This window comes from Stenella coeruleoalba, assembly GCF_951394435.1.
Source record: "Stenella coeruleoalba genome assembly, chromosome: 17".
Taxonomy (NCBI): domain Eukaryota; kingdom Metazoa; phylum Chordata; class Mammalia; order Artiodactyla; family Delphinidae; genus Stenella; species Stenella coeruleoalba.
The window spans coordinates 7410912-7425043 of record NC_137163.1 but is presented as its reverse complement, the minus strand read 5'-3'; the positions used below and the strand labels follow the sequence as shown (position 1 = coordinate 7425043).

At 50.9% G+C, this 14132-nt stretch overlaps 1 protein-coding gene across 2 annotated transcripts in view; it reads right to left on the bottom strand.

Moving 5' to 3' along the window:
- Window positions 1–14132, bottom strand: part of ST3GAL1 (ST3 beta-galactoside alpha-2,3-sialyltransferase 1) — an 89705-nt gene that overhangs the window by 40268 nt on the left and 35305 nt on the right. For both annotated transcript variants that reach the window (XM_079901272.1, XM_079901273.1), the window contains exon 2: window positions 2556–2610. The gene's annotated coding sequence lies outside the window, so the exon portion shown is untranslated. The remainder of the gene's footprint in view (window positions 1–2555; window positions 2611–14132) is intronic.

Genomic DNA, 14132 nt, shown 5'->3' with positions numbered 1-14132 from the left:
CCAAGAGGATGAAGAAATGAGACAAGCGGTTTCCTGTTAGAGATATACCTTCTCTCTGCCCCATTCAATTCTGTTTGATTTTTCTTGCTACACAACTGCTACTCCCTGCCACACCCCTAGACACTTGGAGGTGACAGATGGAGGGAACAATGGAGATGATTAGGAACTGTGTTGCTGGAAGGTGGGGAGGCAAGCACATAGAGAATCAGAATCCAAGGGTGCAAAGGTACAATAAGCACATGCCCTGCCCCAGGGCCTTTGCACGTGCCCCTCCCTCTACCTAGAACATGTTCTCAAGGTGGAACCCACAGGGCTTGCTCCTTCACTGCATTCATTCTTCTGCCCAGCTGCCCTCCTAGGAGAGGCCTTCCCTGATCACCCCAAGACAGTCTCGCTGTCACTATCCCTTTGCTTGGCTGCATTTTCCTTCACAGCCTTAATCAGAAAAATGACACTCCATTGTATACTGAATTCCTTCTTTGTCTGTCTCCTCCCCAGCAGGAGGGCAGGAACTTCACCTGTGTCCCTCACTGCTGTGTTCCCCCCTGCTGAGAACAGCGTTAGGATCTCAACAAATATGTGTGGACTGACGGCAGAGTGAAAAGTGCTCCAAGCTCAGGGAGCAGAGGTTCATTCTGGTGTGGGCACAGTGAAAATGAGGGAACTTGTGCCTCAGTGTTCTCATATGGTGAATGGGATGATTCCAATGACAACCTCAACCAGCCTGGCCCATGAACGGCCGGCCACAGTACCCTGCTCAGAGCAGGTGCCCTCTGAACTCTGGACCTTGTGTCTTGAGGTTTCCTCTCCTAGCTGAGCTCTGCTTGTCCCCGCCCGAGCAGATCAGCCATCCTCAGGGAGAGGAAGTCAGGGCCCAGCCTACAGATTTCCTTTGGCTTCTGCAAAAACAGCAAAACCAAAAATACTACAGAACCACACTGTGTATCTGTACAGGGCTCAGAGCCGGGGCCAGCAGGTGTGAGTCCTGCCTGCTGGGCTCCTCTGTGGCAGGAACAGAACGCAGAGCACATAGCTCATGAGCAGGCGCCTGGCCCCGCTGTGGGGTCCACGGATCTGGTTCCCAAGATCCTGGAGCCTCCGTCTGACCTCCCTGGAACAGTAGGATGGCCTCTGTCGGCCACGGGAGGCTCATTCCTGAACCCACGTGTGCATCTGGCTCTGGGTTTGTCCTGACCAGGGTATGCATGGAGGATAGGGTGGTTTTTATCAAATGCCACCCCCTTCTCAGTCCTCTGCCCCCATGGCTCTTCCCCGTCAACAAGGAATCTGCATGAGCATCATCAAAGGCTCACTGATGCCCCAGCTGGGAAACCACGGCCAAGGGTCAGCCTTGGCTGCACTTGGTCCATAACCCACTGTACAGATGGGCAAACTGAGGCCCCGTGAAGAGGAGGGCCTTGGCAAAGTCCACACAGTGTGATGTGGCAGAACCAGACCTAGAACCAGCTTTCCGGACTCCTGGACAAGGACAATGGCCGTTAGATTGTGTTTTTCATATCTTCTTTAAACTGAATCTCACCCAGGCAACAAGTAGCTACTGAAACTCAGTTTTCCGGTTGATCCAAGGGTGGGGACTCCTGGCCCAGCTGCTGGGCCGCCTCACCACCCCTAAGGGGGTTTTAAAACCAAAGCCCTTCACAGACCACACCCACTGTCCACTCTAGTAGCCTGTGAATGACACACTCACTTCCACCCCGACTCCAGGGTTTTCTTGGAGGACTTTGGAGACCAAATCAGGTAGTTTATTTGTGGTCATGTTACTAAATGGGGCTTGTTCATTCTCAAAGGTTTTTCAAAACTGAGTTCTAGGAAATCTTCTGAAAAGGAAGAGAGAAGGTTTCAAGGATGAGAAAGAGGAGATGGAAGAAAGGAGATGTGAGAAGCAGCAGGATGAGGAGAAAGTGGATATGGTCGGAGCCACAGTGAGGATGCAGGAGAGACGCTGGTGGAGAGCATTAGCACCCAGTGGGTGCCTATCTGCATGTGGGGTGGAAGTGCTGGGGGCCTCCAGGCTGGACCCACCTCCACGCCTGCCCTGCCTTCCTTCCCACCACCAAGTCAAGGGTCCTGCTTTTGGAATCACAAAGAAAGACCCATTCATCTCCAAAATAGTCTATAGATACAGTCTGTGCATAGAGTGTCTGCTCTTTATAACGGGGCTATAACGCATTTCTTATTTGCACGTGTTGGCTCCTTGCTGATGCATTTGAATGTGGCAAAAAGGGGAAACGCTTAGTTAACCAAGATTTTTCTATGATTAGACACACATCCCTATCCCTGAACATTGCACGACCGCGTGAGATTAGAAAGGACTGCCTTCTAATCACCCTGTAGGTACGGAGAGCCTACTGTGCTCTGGATGCTGTAGAAGGCATCGGAAGAAATATGACAATAACCAAGTCACAGGCCTCCCACGCTTGGGTGGAGGAGGACGGTCATTTCAGCATGGTTTAAGGCACAGAAAACAAGGCGATTAAGAGTACAGATTCTGGTGTCAAAGAGAGCTGGGTTCAAATCCCAGCTCTGCAACTTACCGGCTGTGTGACCTCTGGGGAGTTCCTTAACCTCTCTGAGCCTCAGTCTCTGCATCTGAAAAATAGAAGAAAATACTCAGTCTTAAGGAGAGGGAGTGAAGATCTAACGAGAGCGCCTGCCTTCTACTCAGCTCAGACACAGAGTAAATACTGACTGCTGATGAGAAGAGGCATGCCGCGGTGTGGGGAGGGAACAGCGGTCACTTACAGAGCCCTGCGGGGAGTCAGGGGACCTGAATGTGCAGGCTCTCTGCTCCAAACTGTAAATGAAATCTCCGTGCCGCCTGATCACCATGACCGCTTCCTGCTCTAAACAGAAGACAGGGGAGGGCGTATTCCGATCCTGAGACCGCTGTGTGCCCCACACTGAGCTAAGATTCTTCACATGTGGTTTAACCTCCCAGCCTCCGACAGGACAGAGGAGGAAACTGGGGCCCATCAGGTGGAGCCCAGTGGGGTCCGAGAGGGGCTGGAAACCTGTCTGTCGGGTTGAAGCCCTTCTCTACCCAGAGGACAGAGGGCAGACAGGAGCAGGTGGCACCTGCAACTGAATTCGTGGCAAGTCCCAGATCACATGTGGGGTGGGAGGGGGTCTGACTCAGAAATATTCTAACTGGCAGCCAACAGCTGTGCGTTTTGCATTTGCGAAGGGAGAGAGAACTTGAATCTGAGAATTAGGAGGTGTCATTGCTATTTTAGCACTTTTCCCTAAACGTGGAGTAGGGGAAGGGCCCTCCGTAAACAATAAGGACGACATGCTATGGTATTATTATTATTAATAAGCCTGCGGGCTTGCAGCTGCTTCAGCCACATGCTGTCTTAGCTCTTGTCCCCTGCGAGGTGTGCAAAATGCTCCTGCCCCTGGGGGTGGCGATGAAAACGACTTTCTGAATGGTCAAGACCTCCGGGTCCTCTTTCTCTCCCCCTCATCTGAGCACACCCGCGACCGTGGACCTGAGCTGGCTGACCTCTGCCCGTCAATAATGGATGACCTGTGGACATCAGTATCACATAGCACCCGCCCCGGCCAGCAGGAGGGAGCCGCTGCCCAGGATGTGCCCAACCTGCCTCTGACTCTCCATGGAAGCAACAGGAAAGGAGGATTTTTTTTGGTTTTTTATTGAAGTATATCTGATTTACAGTGTTGTGTTAGTTTCAGGTGTACAGCACAGTGATTCAGTGATATCTACATATTCTTTTTCAGCTTCCTTTCCCTTATAGATTATTACAAAATACTGAGTATAGTCCCCTGTGCTATACAGTAGGTCCTTGTTGGATATCTATTTTATATATATTAGTGCATATATGTTAATCCCAAACTCCTAATTTATCCCTCCCCCCTTCCCTTTTGGTAACCATAAGTTTGCTTTCTAGATCTGTGGGTCTATTTCTGTTTTGCAAATAAGTTCATTTGTATCTTTTTTTTCTAGATTCCGCATGTAAGCGATATCATATATTTGTCTTTCTCTTTCTGACTTACTTCACTTAGTGTGATGATAATCTCTAAGTCCATCCATGTTGCTGCAAATGGCATTATTTTATTCTTTTCATGGCTGAGTAATACTCCACTGTGTGTGTGTGTGTGTGTGTGTGTGTGTGTAAAAATAACATGTAAAAATAACATCTTCTTTATCCATTCACCTGTCGATGGACATTTAGGTTGCTTCCGTGTCTTGTATTGCCAATAGAGCTGCTATGAACTTTGGGGTGCATGTATCTTTTCAAGTATTACAATTTTCTCTGGATATACATCCAGAAAGGAGGAATTTTTAAAAATCATCAAATAGTTTAATTAAAAGTAATTACTTTCCAGAACAAGCAGCACGTATTGCTTGTTCCCTTCTCCCACCACATGCAGGGAGCTACGGGAGACACAGTCCATAATTAACGTCAGGTGAGCCTCAAGGCCATACATGCAGTGGCAAGGGGCACGGGCTGTGAAGCCAGACTGCCAGCTCTGTCACTGCTGGCTGTGCCTCCTTCAGTGAGTCACTTACCCTCAGTTTCCTCATCTGTAAACTAGGAACATTGAGACTGCCTACCTCCTAGGGTTGCTGAGAAGATTAAGAAGGTCAATGTATAGACAGTGACAAGGAGAAAGTGCTCTCTAAGGACCAGACTACCATCATCATCACCATGATGTCATCATCACCATATCATCATCATAATTATATCATCATCATTACTGTCATCACCATCATCACCATCATCATCACCATCATCATCATCCCATATCATCATCTCATCATCATCATCATCATCTCATCATCATCATCATCTCATCATCATCACCATCATCATCATCATCGTCTGCTCTTGGCCAGATGCCGCACATCACATGAGAAGTGTCACTGCTCCCATTTCCCAGATGAGGAAACTGAGCCTGAGATAAGATAGCACACACTGAATTATTCATCATGCCAATAATTAATTAGCAATGAGCTGGGAGGAGGCCCAGAACTTTCACATGGTACTCTCTTCTCCATGACACTGCTGGCCTGAGCACATCAGGCAGAGGGCTTGGAAAGGCCGGCTGTCCCCATGTCCTTTAACCTTTTCATCCCCAGGCAATAGCGCCATCTGCTAAATAAACATCCTCGGACACAGTCCTTCCTGAGCAAGGCCAGAAGTGGGAAAGGTAACAGGAATGAGGGAAGAGAAATGAACACAGGGTTTTTGAGTGTCGCCATGGAACCCCAAGAGGTCATTCCGAGCTCGTGGTTCTGTGTCAGAAACTTCCCCGGACCCAAAGCAGTGAGAATAAGTTCTCCTGATGCCCGTCCATGCCCAGCCCTGTCACATTGTGGTGCTTTGCTGGTGGGGGGCAGTATCTGTGGGAGGGAGTTTAGAGAATTATGGCCACCTTGGAGTTTATAACAACATCGTCGTAAAAAAGGATCTCTCTGAGTCTACCCTGGCTCTGAACATTGCCTAACTACCTTGGTATAAGCACAAAGGCCACGAGAAATCTGCTGAGATTTTGCTGACAAACCCACTCTGTCTAATGTGAGGGATCCTGGTTGGCCTGAGACCATCACTTGTCCACACAGCAGGCTCGCAGCACAGCCAGGAGCACAGCCCAGGGCCTCCTAACCCTGGGTGGCTCCTGTCAGCTGCCTCAGGCTTCACGGTAGGATCCCCAAAATATATTTTCTGAGCACCTGGTGTGTGCCAGGAATTGGAACAGAGGCCAAGGATTTAAAGATAAATGGAATGAGAGATACCTACACAGGGGAATACCCCAAACGTGGGACAAACTACCACCAAGTACTCCCAGCAGCCTTGCACCTATTCAGTGCTCCCAAGCCAGACGCCCTAAGTGCCTGGCCCATCACATTCACAACAGCCCTACAGAATAAGGCACTGAGTGGTATCTCCCCACCAAATACATAGGCTAAAGCCCTAACCTCCAATGTGACTGAATTTGGAGACAGGGCCTTTAGAGAGGGAATTAAGGTTAAGTGAGGTCATAAAGGTGGGACCCTAAGCTGACAGGACTGGTGTCCTTATAAGACGTGCACACACAGAAGGAAGGCTGTGTGAGAACACCATGAGAAGGTGGCCAGAAAGAGAGGCCTCGCCAGAAACCAACCCTGGCAGCACCTTGATCTTGGACTCTGAGCCTCCAAAACTGTGTAAAAAAATTACATTTCTTTCATCTAAGCCACCCGGTTTGTGATACTCTGTTACGGCAGCCCTTGGAGGCTAATCCAGGGCTATAACTGTCACCCCCATTTTGCAGATGAGGAAGTTGAGGCACAAGGAGGTGACGGACCACACTGAAGGCCACACAACTACTAAGAGGCAGAGTCAGACCCACGCATCTGGCTGCAGAGCCCAATGGTTTACGGCCAATTGTATTATGCAAACATCGTTCCCCTCTCTTTGCCCCCAACCCCTCACCGTGGGGGACTCTAACTCCCTGCTCCACCGACGCTGGGTTTGGCCATGTCCCTTGCTTTGGCCAATAGAGTGTGAGCAGACGTGCTCTGTGTGCCACCTCGAAGCAGAAGGTTTAAATTTGATTGTGTGGCTCGCTCCGTTCTGGCGTGAGCACAGCGTGTCCTAGACGGTGACCACCTTCAGCCCGGGCCTCTGACCGAGAGAACTCAAGGAACACGGCTGAGCCGCAGTCACCCTGCCGTTCGTTGCTCACAGTCTGCCTGTGATGTGAACAGGAAATAAGCATGTGTTGTACGTCACTGAGATTCGGGGACTCTTTGTTAGGCTGCCCATACACGGTTCCTTTTGCAATTATCCAGACTCCTTCCAACAAACATTCCATTTGGAAGGACTGAGTAGGTGGTCTGGAGACTTCCGACCCAGGCTCTGCCATTCACCAGCTTTGTGGCTTTGGATAAGCCACTTCACTTCTCCAAGCCTCTGTTTTCTCATCTGCAAAATGGGCATAATAACAGCACCCCCCCCCCACCCCGACCCCGATCCTGGAGTTGTTGCAGGGACTCAGTGAGAGATGATAGAAAGTTCTCAGCACAGCGTCTGACATAGTAGGTGCTCGTACGGTTGGTAAGCGGGATGGTGGTGTGATGTATTAAGTCGGAAGGTGGACGGGACTGGATTCGAATCAAGTGGTCCTCTTTTCAGCACATCCTTACAGCAAGGCCTCCCTCCATGTCGATCGGGTGGAAGTCTGCATTCTACAGGAGGGGGCGGGGCCGGTCCCACTCAAGAAGGCAGCAGGAAGCAGGCTGCGCGAGGAACCGGGAGGCACTTGGTTCTCGCAAAGGCAAAGCTGGGCTTTCCCCAGCCCAGAGTCAAGAAAGCCTGGACAGGAAGGAAGGCTGGGAAAGCACTTTGAGGGTCTGGCTCCTCTTCTCCCCCCTCCAGTCCCACTTCACAGATGAGAAACTGAACCTGGGAAGGGGGAGTGTCTTCCCCAGGGTCACACAGCCACTTAGCTTCGGAACTTGGAATAGAACCTTGGTCTCCCGAGATGAGCGTCACTCCTCCGCCTCCTGCTCTTCTACGAGGAAACGTGGCTCATTCCTTCCGCTGGCTCGGAAGGCAAATGTCAAGTTTCTCTATCTCTGTGGGTGGATTTACCAAAACTCAACATAACTCAACAAGCTTTTCTCTGAGTCACTTCAAAACATCTCCCTTGTCTTTCAGGGAGAGTCGATCTCATTCACATGCTCCATGGATCCTGGAATGGGAAGTGGGGTGGTCAACTGTGAACTCAACGCAGGGCATAAAGGAGGAGTTGGTGGGCACTGGATCTGGTTTGGGGTCTTTGTTTGTTGGTCTGCTTTCCCCCAAGCCTTGCGATTGGCAGTAGGGGGAGAGCGGGTGCGGGAAGGTACAGAATCCGCTCTTCAGAGCTGCTGGTCCAGAGTACGTGAGACAGGATGCTGTACGTTAGAGAAGAGACAGGAAAGGTGAGCACAGGCTGTGCTAGACAGGGAGGGCTTCAGGGAAGAGGTGAGCCTGGCACTGGTTCTAGAAAGACAGGGAGAATAAGACAAGGTAGAGGAGAAAAAGAATTCCAGAGTCTTGTGGGGTAAAGTTTTGAAAGAGAGCAAGGAGGACAAACATCCCACTTTTGTGTTTTTGTTTTTCTTCACAGGGCCGGGGGCAGAGCTGATAATGAGTAATCGGTAGAATCCATGATCTGAACATTCAGGGAGCATCACTGGAGCGTGCCTCAGTTTATCCATCTGCAAAATGGGGAAACTGCAGCCAACTGTATAGGCTTCTGGAGGGTAGAGAAGGATGAAACCCACGTGGGACATCCCAGAGGAGGCCCTGCAAGTGGTCTAGAGTTACACTGCCCAGCACAGCAGTCACTGTTGAAAGGCAATTCTTCATGGGTCTTCTGCACGTCTATGTGTCTTTGGGGCAGAAGCAACGACAGCTTCTGTTCTGGACTATCTTTTCAAGGATGCAGAGGGAATGGAAGATAGAGGTAGTGTGTCCCTCTGGAGCAGAGCCCAGGTCTGCTTACCATCCAGTATCATAATAAAGACTATTTTTTATTAGTAATAAAGTTGGGTAGGTTTGCTTGCAGACCATTATAAAAGATCATGGATCTCATCTACAAAGCAAAGCCATGGGACTTGGGAAGCAAGTAAATGATACAAACGAAAGCTCAGACTGCCTTCTGTGTGTGCTATGAGTAATACTGTCCTTCGTGTCTGATCCAGGAAGCTCACGTCTTCTGCCAGCATCTCCCAACAGGCTGATTTGTTAGCTTACAACTAGAATAACATCTCAAGATTTTCAGTTCTTCACAGCCACTGGCCACACGTGGCTATTTTTAATTAAAATGAAATAAAATGTAAAATACAGTTCTTCAGTTGCGACAACCATATTTCAAGCACTTAATAGCCTCGTATGGTTAGCAGGGACTGGACAGGACAGATGGGGGCCATTCCCATCACTGGGAAAGCTCTATGAAGAGCACTGATCTAAGACATAAGGGCACAGGGTATGGGGCCGGACCAGCTTGGGTTCAATCCTTGCTTCTGCAATTTCTGGCTCTGAGACTTTCAGCAAGTTATTTCAGCTGAGTTCCCTTTCCTTGTCTGTAAGGCAAGAAAAACAGGGCTGACCTAAGGGTTCTTATGAGGATTCCGCAAGACAGCACATACAAAGGGTGCAGTCCAGCCTGCTGAGGGGGTCCCTAAACAGGAACTAATAATTTAGATATTGAGCAAATGCCACTTCCCCTTCACACTACAGTGGCAGGCAACACTGAGTGGTGCGAATGAACAGGAAGCAAGGTGACAAACATAGACAGGCCTAGGAAGTCAAGTCCAAAGGTTTAGCCTGAGGGCAAGTGGGAGCCTCAGAAGATTGTAGGCAGAGGGAGGCCTCGTCTCTGCCCACCCAAGCTCATGGAGGCAGTGTGGGAGGGGAAAGGCCACAGGCTTTGGTCTAGAAGACATGGCTGGGATTCTGACACTGTCCCTCTCGAGCTGGGAGGCCCTGGGCAGGTATTTTATCTCAAGAGGCGTGGCTTTCACCTTGCAGACGCTGGCATTGTAAGCCCCACCTCGTGGGGTTGGTGGGAGAGGTAAATGAGATAATACGCTTAAAGCTTCTAGAAAGATCCTGGCGCATAGCAGGCACACTAAGAAAGGAAAATCCATTGCTTTCTTCTCTGGGCTGGCCGAGAGGACAGGCAGGAAACCTGAGTGGCCTGGAGGGGCAGGGGGTGGTAACCAGGAGCTGCTGGCCTTTCCTCGGGTAGCAGATTACTCGCAGTGACCCTCAGAGACACCTCACCTGGAAAGGCAGGTCGCAGGTTTGAATTCCCTCAGCTGGGGTCAGGCTATGTGGAAGGGGCCGCCAGGTCCCTGGAGAGTGGCCGCTCTTGGTGCCCAGTGCAGAGAGCCTTTTCTGAGCCGCTAACACCCCTCAGCTGTTGTGTCTCTTGGCTGCTAGCAGCTGCCCCTTCCTCCAGAGGACTGCCCTGGCCAGACAGGAGCTGCCTCGCCCAAGAGGTGACCCCCTCTGGCCCCCGCCACCCTGGGCTGCCCCCAGACTATGACGGAGGGAATCGGGGCTGCACGAAGCTGACCCCCTTTGCCTCCACGTGGAACCAGCCCTGTGGTGGGTGCCCTGTACGCTCCGGGGTCCCGTGGGGTCAGGCTGACTCCAGCTGAGATACCTCCTTACCCAGCCTCTCTCCTCCCCCTGCCCTGTCCAGCCTCTCTCACCACCTTCTGGAAGCCACAGGCACCAAACCCCTGCCTCGGGCTCTGCGGGGAGGGAACTGGGCCCCCTGCATGAGGCTGGTCTGAGCAGTGACCGTCAGGGAGAGAAAGTCTCAAAGTGAAGCACTCGCTCTCCAGTTCAGAGAGCTTTTTCCAGAGTACGGAGGCTCCCCGACCACCGTCTGGTCCAGACTCTTGGCTTTATACCAAGCAGCAGAAGCCATCGGTCACTTAGCAAAGACTGACTGGGGCCCAGAATGTGCTGGGCTCTGTTCTGGGTGCTGGTGACACCACGGTGAACAAGGAAACAGCCTTCTCCTCTGGAAGGTTAGGCATCAAATCCAACAGAGCAGATCACGGGAAACACTTCAGCAGCAAAGTCGAGGGGGTGGCGTGACAGTGGATGACAAGGAAGGTGCCACTGGGGTAAACTCCAAGCTGAGCTCCTGAACGAGTCGGCCGTGCAAAGGCAGGGGCGAGGAGACCAGAGTTCAGGCGGAGGGGAGAGTCCGTGCAACGTGGTACAGCAGAAACGAGCTATGCATATCCAGCCCAAAGGCCAGCGCGGTGCAAGCACACTGGCTAAGGGATAATTTCACAGGATGGGGTCAGAGAGGGAAGCAGGGCCTGATCATGTGGCCCCGGGAGGGCAGTGGCCTGTCACCCAGCAAATTAGCAAAGGCAAGAGACTCTTCACGACCCCCTTCCTAGTCACCCCCTCTGGGTGAGCTCTGTCCTTGGAAACCGGCGGCACACCAGTCCCACTGGGGTTCCCCAGGCTGAGCCCGTCTTTCACGTCGAATATTTCAAAACCAGAGATTAAGACTCGTGAGTAAGCCAATTAGCGGCCTTTGGAACATCACCTCCACTTTCCAAAGTGTTTCTCTGGGCTTTCATGTGAAGGCGCCCAGCAGACACGAGACTGATAAATATTTCATCGTCCTTCATTTCCTCTCACATCAAATGAAGGGGCGGCGGAAGGCGTGGGGAGGACCTGCTGGAGAGATGAGTCAGGGCAGAGCATGGATGGGCTTTTGGAGTGGGGGCAGCTGCATGTCCTTCCTGCTGCTCGCTTGCTGGGCAACCTGCAGCCAGTGCTGAAAGCATCCGGCGCTTCCGTGTCCTCCTCTGGAAAATAAGAGTGCTGAGAACCGTGACAGAGTGGACTGAAGGCGGCTCACGTGCTGGGCACACGCTGAGGACAGGTGACCGGTCTTCAGCACTGACAGTCACGTGACTGCACTCAGGTCCTCCTCTGCCCAGGGCGCCCACCCCAGCTGGGAGCAGCACGGGGACACGGGGAAATGTCCATCATGGGGAAAGGACAGGGCATGGAGTAGAAATCTGAGGACGCCTGTCTCCAGTGCATCCTTCCTGAGTCCTCACACCGCGTGATTCACGCAAATAACCGCTGACCTTTTCAAACAAGACTTTAAGGGATAAACGGAAGTGCTTGTTGCCACAGCAGATAGAGGGCAAAGAAAGGAAATCCTTGTCATTTCCCTCTTTAAGTCTCCAGCCTTATTATCCAACGCCTGAATTAAATCCCTCTGATATACTTGTACATTTTGGCAGTAAATACTCATCTCAGGGGTTTTAAAAGATCGACAAACACATTGTGAAAATTCTCATCAAGCCGAAGCTTGCTAAGGACGGAAAAGCAAGGTTATCTGGGCTTAGAACGTTCGTTAAGAGTGTATGGAGACGTAGATATGCATGAAATCTGCAGTCCCTGTGCAAGATTAACATATGGAATTGTTCTGGAGCGTCTAATAACACAGAAGCGTGACTGTCTTTAATTAGCACCTACTATCTGCCCGGCACTTTACAGACAACAGAACATTCACTAACTACTTGGATGTGCACTGTTTCAAACGGTTTATGTGGATAAAGCCATTCAATCTTCCGAACAGCCTAGTATTAGGTACCTTATTGTCACCCCATGTTTAGGCCAGCACAGAGAGGTGAAGTCACTCATGCAAAGGTCACACAGCAAGTAGATGGTAGAGTCGGTACCAGAATCCAGATTGCCGGGCTCCGGAGCTGACGCCAACAGTGACAAACTATCCTAAGGTATCTCCCCTCCTCTTAGCTGCAGACCTTGACAGTGACATATCATCATTTCCATTCTTAAGGGAAGTCCATCAAGTTGCAGAAGGAGAAGGGCTTTTCCCAGGTCACAGGCCAGATATGAGTCAACTCAGGGACAGTCCAGGTCCCAAGCCTCATTTCTGCAGTGTGTCCTGAGGCTAACCAAGTCAGGGGTGGGTGGGAAGTGAGCTGGGAGGAAAGGAAGACAAAGCCATTTGGCCTCTTCAAATTCAGAGAACCAAATGCATCTCCCTATTTGCCCTTTGCCAAACCAGTTTGGGTTTTCAAGTGAATAATTAAGATTCTTAACAGGAAATCTGTATCCTAGGCACAGCACTGGGTATGAGGACATCTTAAACAGGACCAGAAGAAAAGGCTGGAGGACTCTCCTTTCGCTTAGTATAAAAGTCGCACATGATTCTTTAAGATCAGGCTGACAACCCAGTCCATGGAAGGGTCCAGACTGTGGGGAAGGGACTGGTGGCTTCTGCGGAAGTAGGGGGTCCTCACTTGGGGTCCTATTGCCAAGGACTGGCTGGTGGACTGGACAGGTCTCTCAGGACATGACGGGCCCAGTAACCCCTGAGAACACAGTTTTCAAGGTCAGGGAGGAGCACAGAATGAGGACAGCGCTGTCCCCACGTCAGCCACCCCTGCTCGGAGGTCCCACCAGGCCCCCAGGCTCTGGCTTTGCCTCTGCCTGCATCAGTGCCCCGCCCACCTCTCCTGCTGGGGACCTAAGACTGACCAAGATGCAGGTCGATGCCAGCACGTCCAGGATGCCTCATCCAGAACCACCCGTTTATACCACTTTTGAGTACTTTTTTCTTCTTTTTTTGGTTTGTTTTTGCATTTTATCTTGGAATGGAGAAGGTCCATGCTTAGTGTAAAACTCCATATTTACATCAAGGAAAAGGCTGAACACACAAGAAATGTAAACTTCTCTAAGGCAAGGGTTGGTAAACTACAGCCTGCAGGCTGGCCACCTGCTTTTATAAATAAAGTTTTATTGGAACACCATTGTGCACATTCATTTCTGTATCGTCGATGGCTGCTTTTGTGCTCCAAGGGCAGAGAGTTGAGTAGTTGTAACAGAGACTGTATGGCTCTCAAAGCCTAAAATGTTTACTACCTGTCCCTTTATATAAAAAGATGGCTTTTTTTTTTTTTTTTGGTCCCTGACCTATGGGACCAAATGCCTTGAACTAATTTTTTTTTTTTTTAAAGGGGAAAGGACATAAAAGGCAAATCAGCACAAAAGGAAGGCAGGTGACCCATCAACTCTCAAGAACATTTCAACTTCACTACTAACCGAAGTCATTCAATCAGCAAAGAGATGCCATTTCTTACATATCAGAATCTCAAGGATGCCGACCCCTGACCCCTAGTTCCCTCTTTGCATGACCCCTCCTGCCCTGCACAGCACACTCCCAGGCAACCCACAGTTGACTCACACACACGCTCAGCGTGGACCAGCGCTGCCTGCACTAGCTCAGCCTCACCCTGGGAGCACGATGCACAGAGTAGAGGCGCCCTCCGAGCTGTGGGAGAGGAATGAAGGGGCAGCATCAGGAGGTGTAAGAGCCACCTGGTCGCTTTCCTCCCTTCCAGCTGCTGCCCAGTCTCCTTCTGGTGAGTCCCTCTCCTCCGCGAGCCCTCCATGGGATGGTCAACACCACGACATGAGTACAGGGGTCCCTGGAGACTCCTCAGGCTTCTGCATTCTCGGGCAGTGAGATTCGCTCCTGGGGCCCTGACCTCTGAGCACGTGAGCGAGGCTGGAAGGAATGCGGGGGCAAGGTTCTGAATT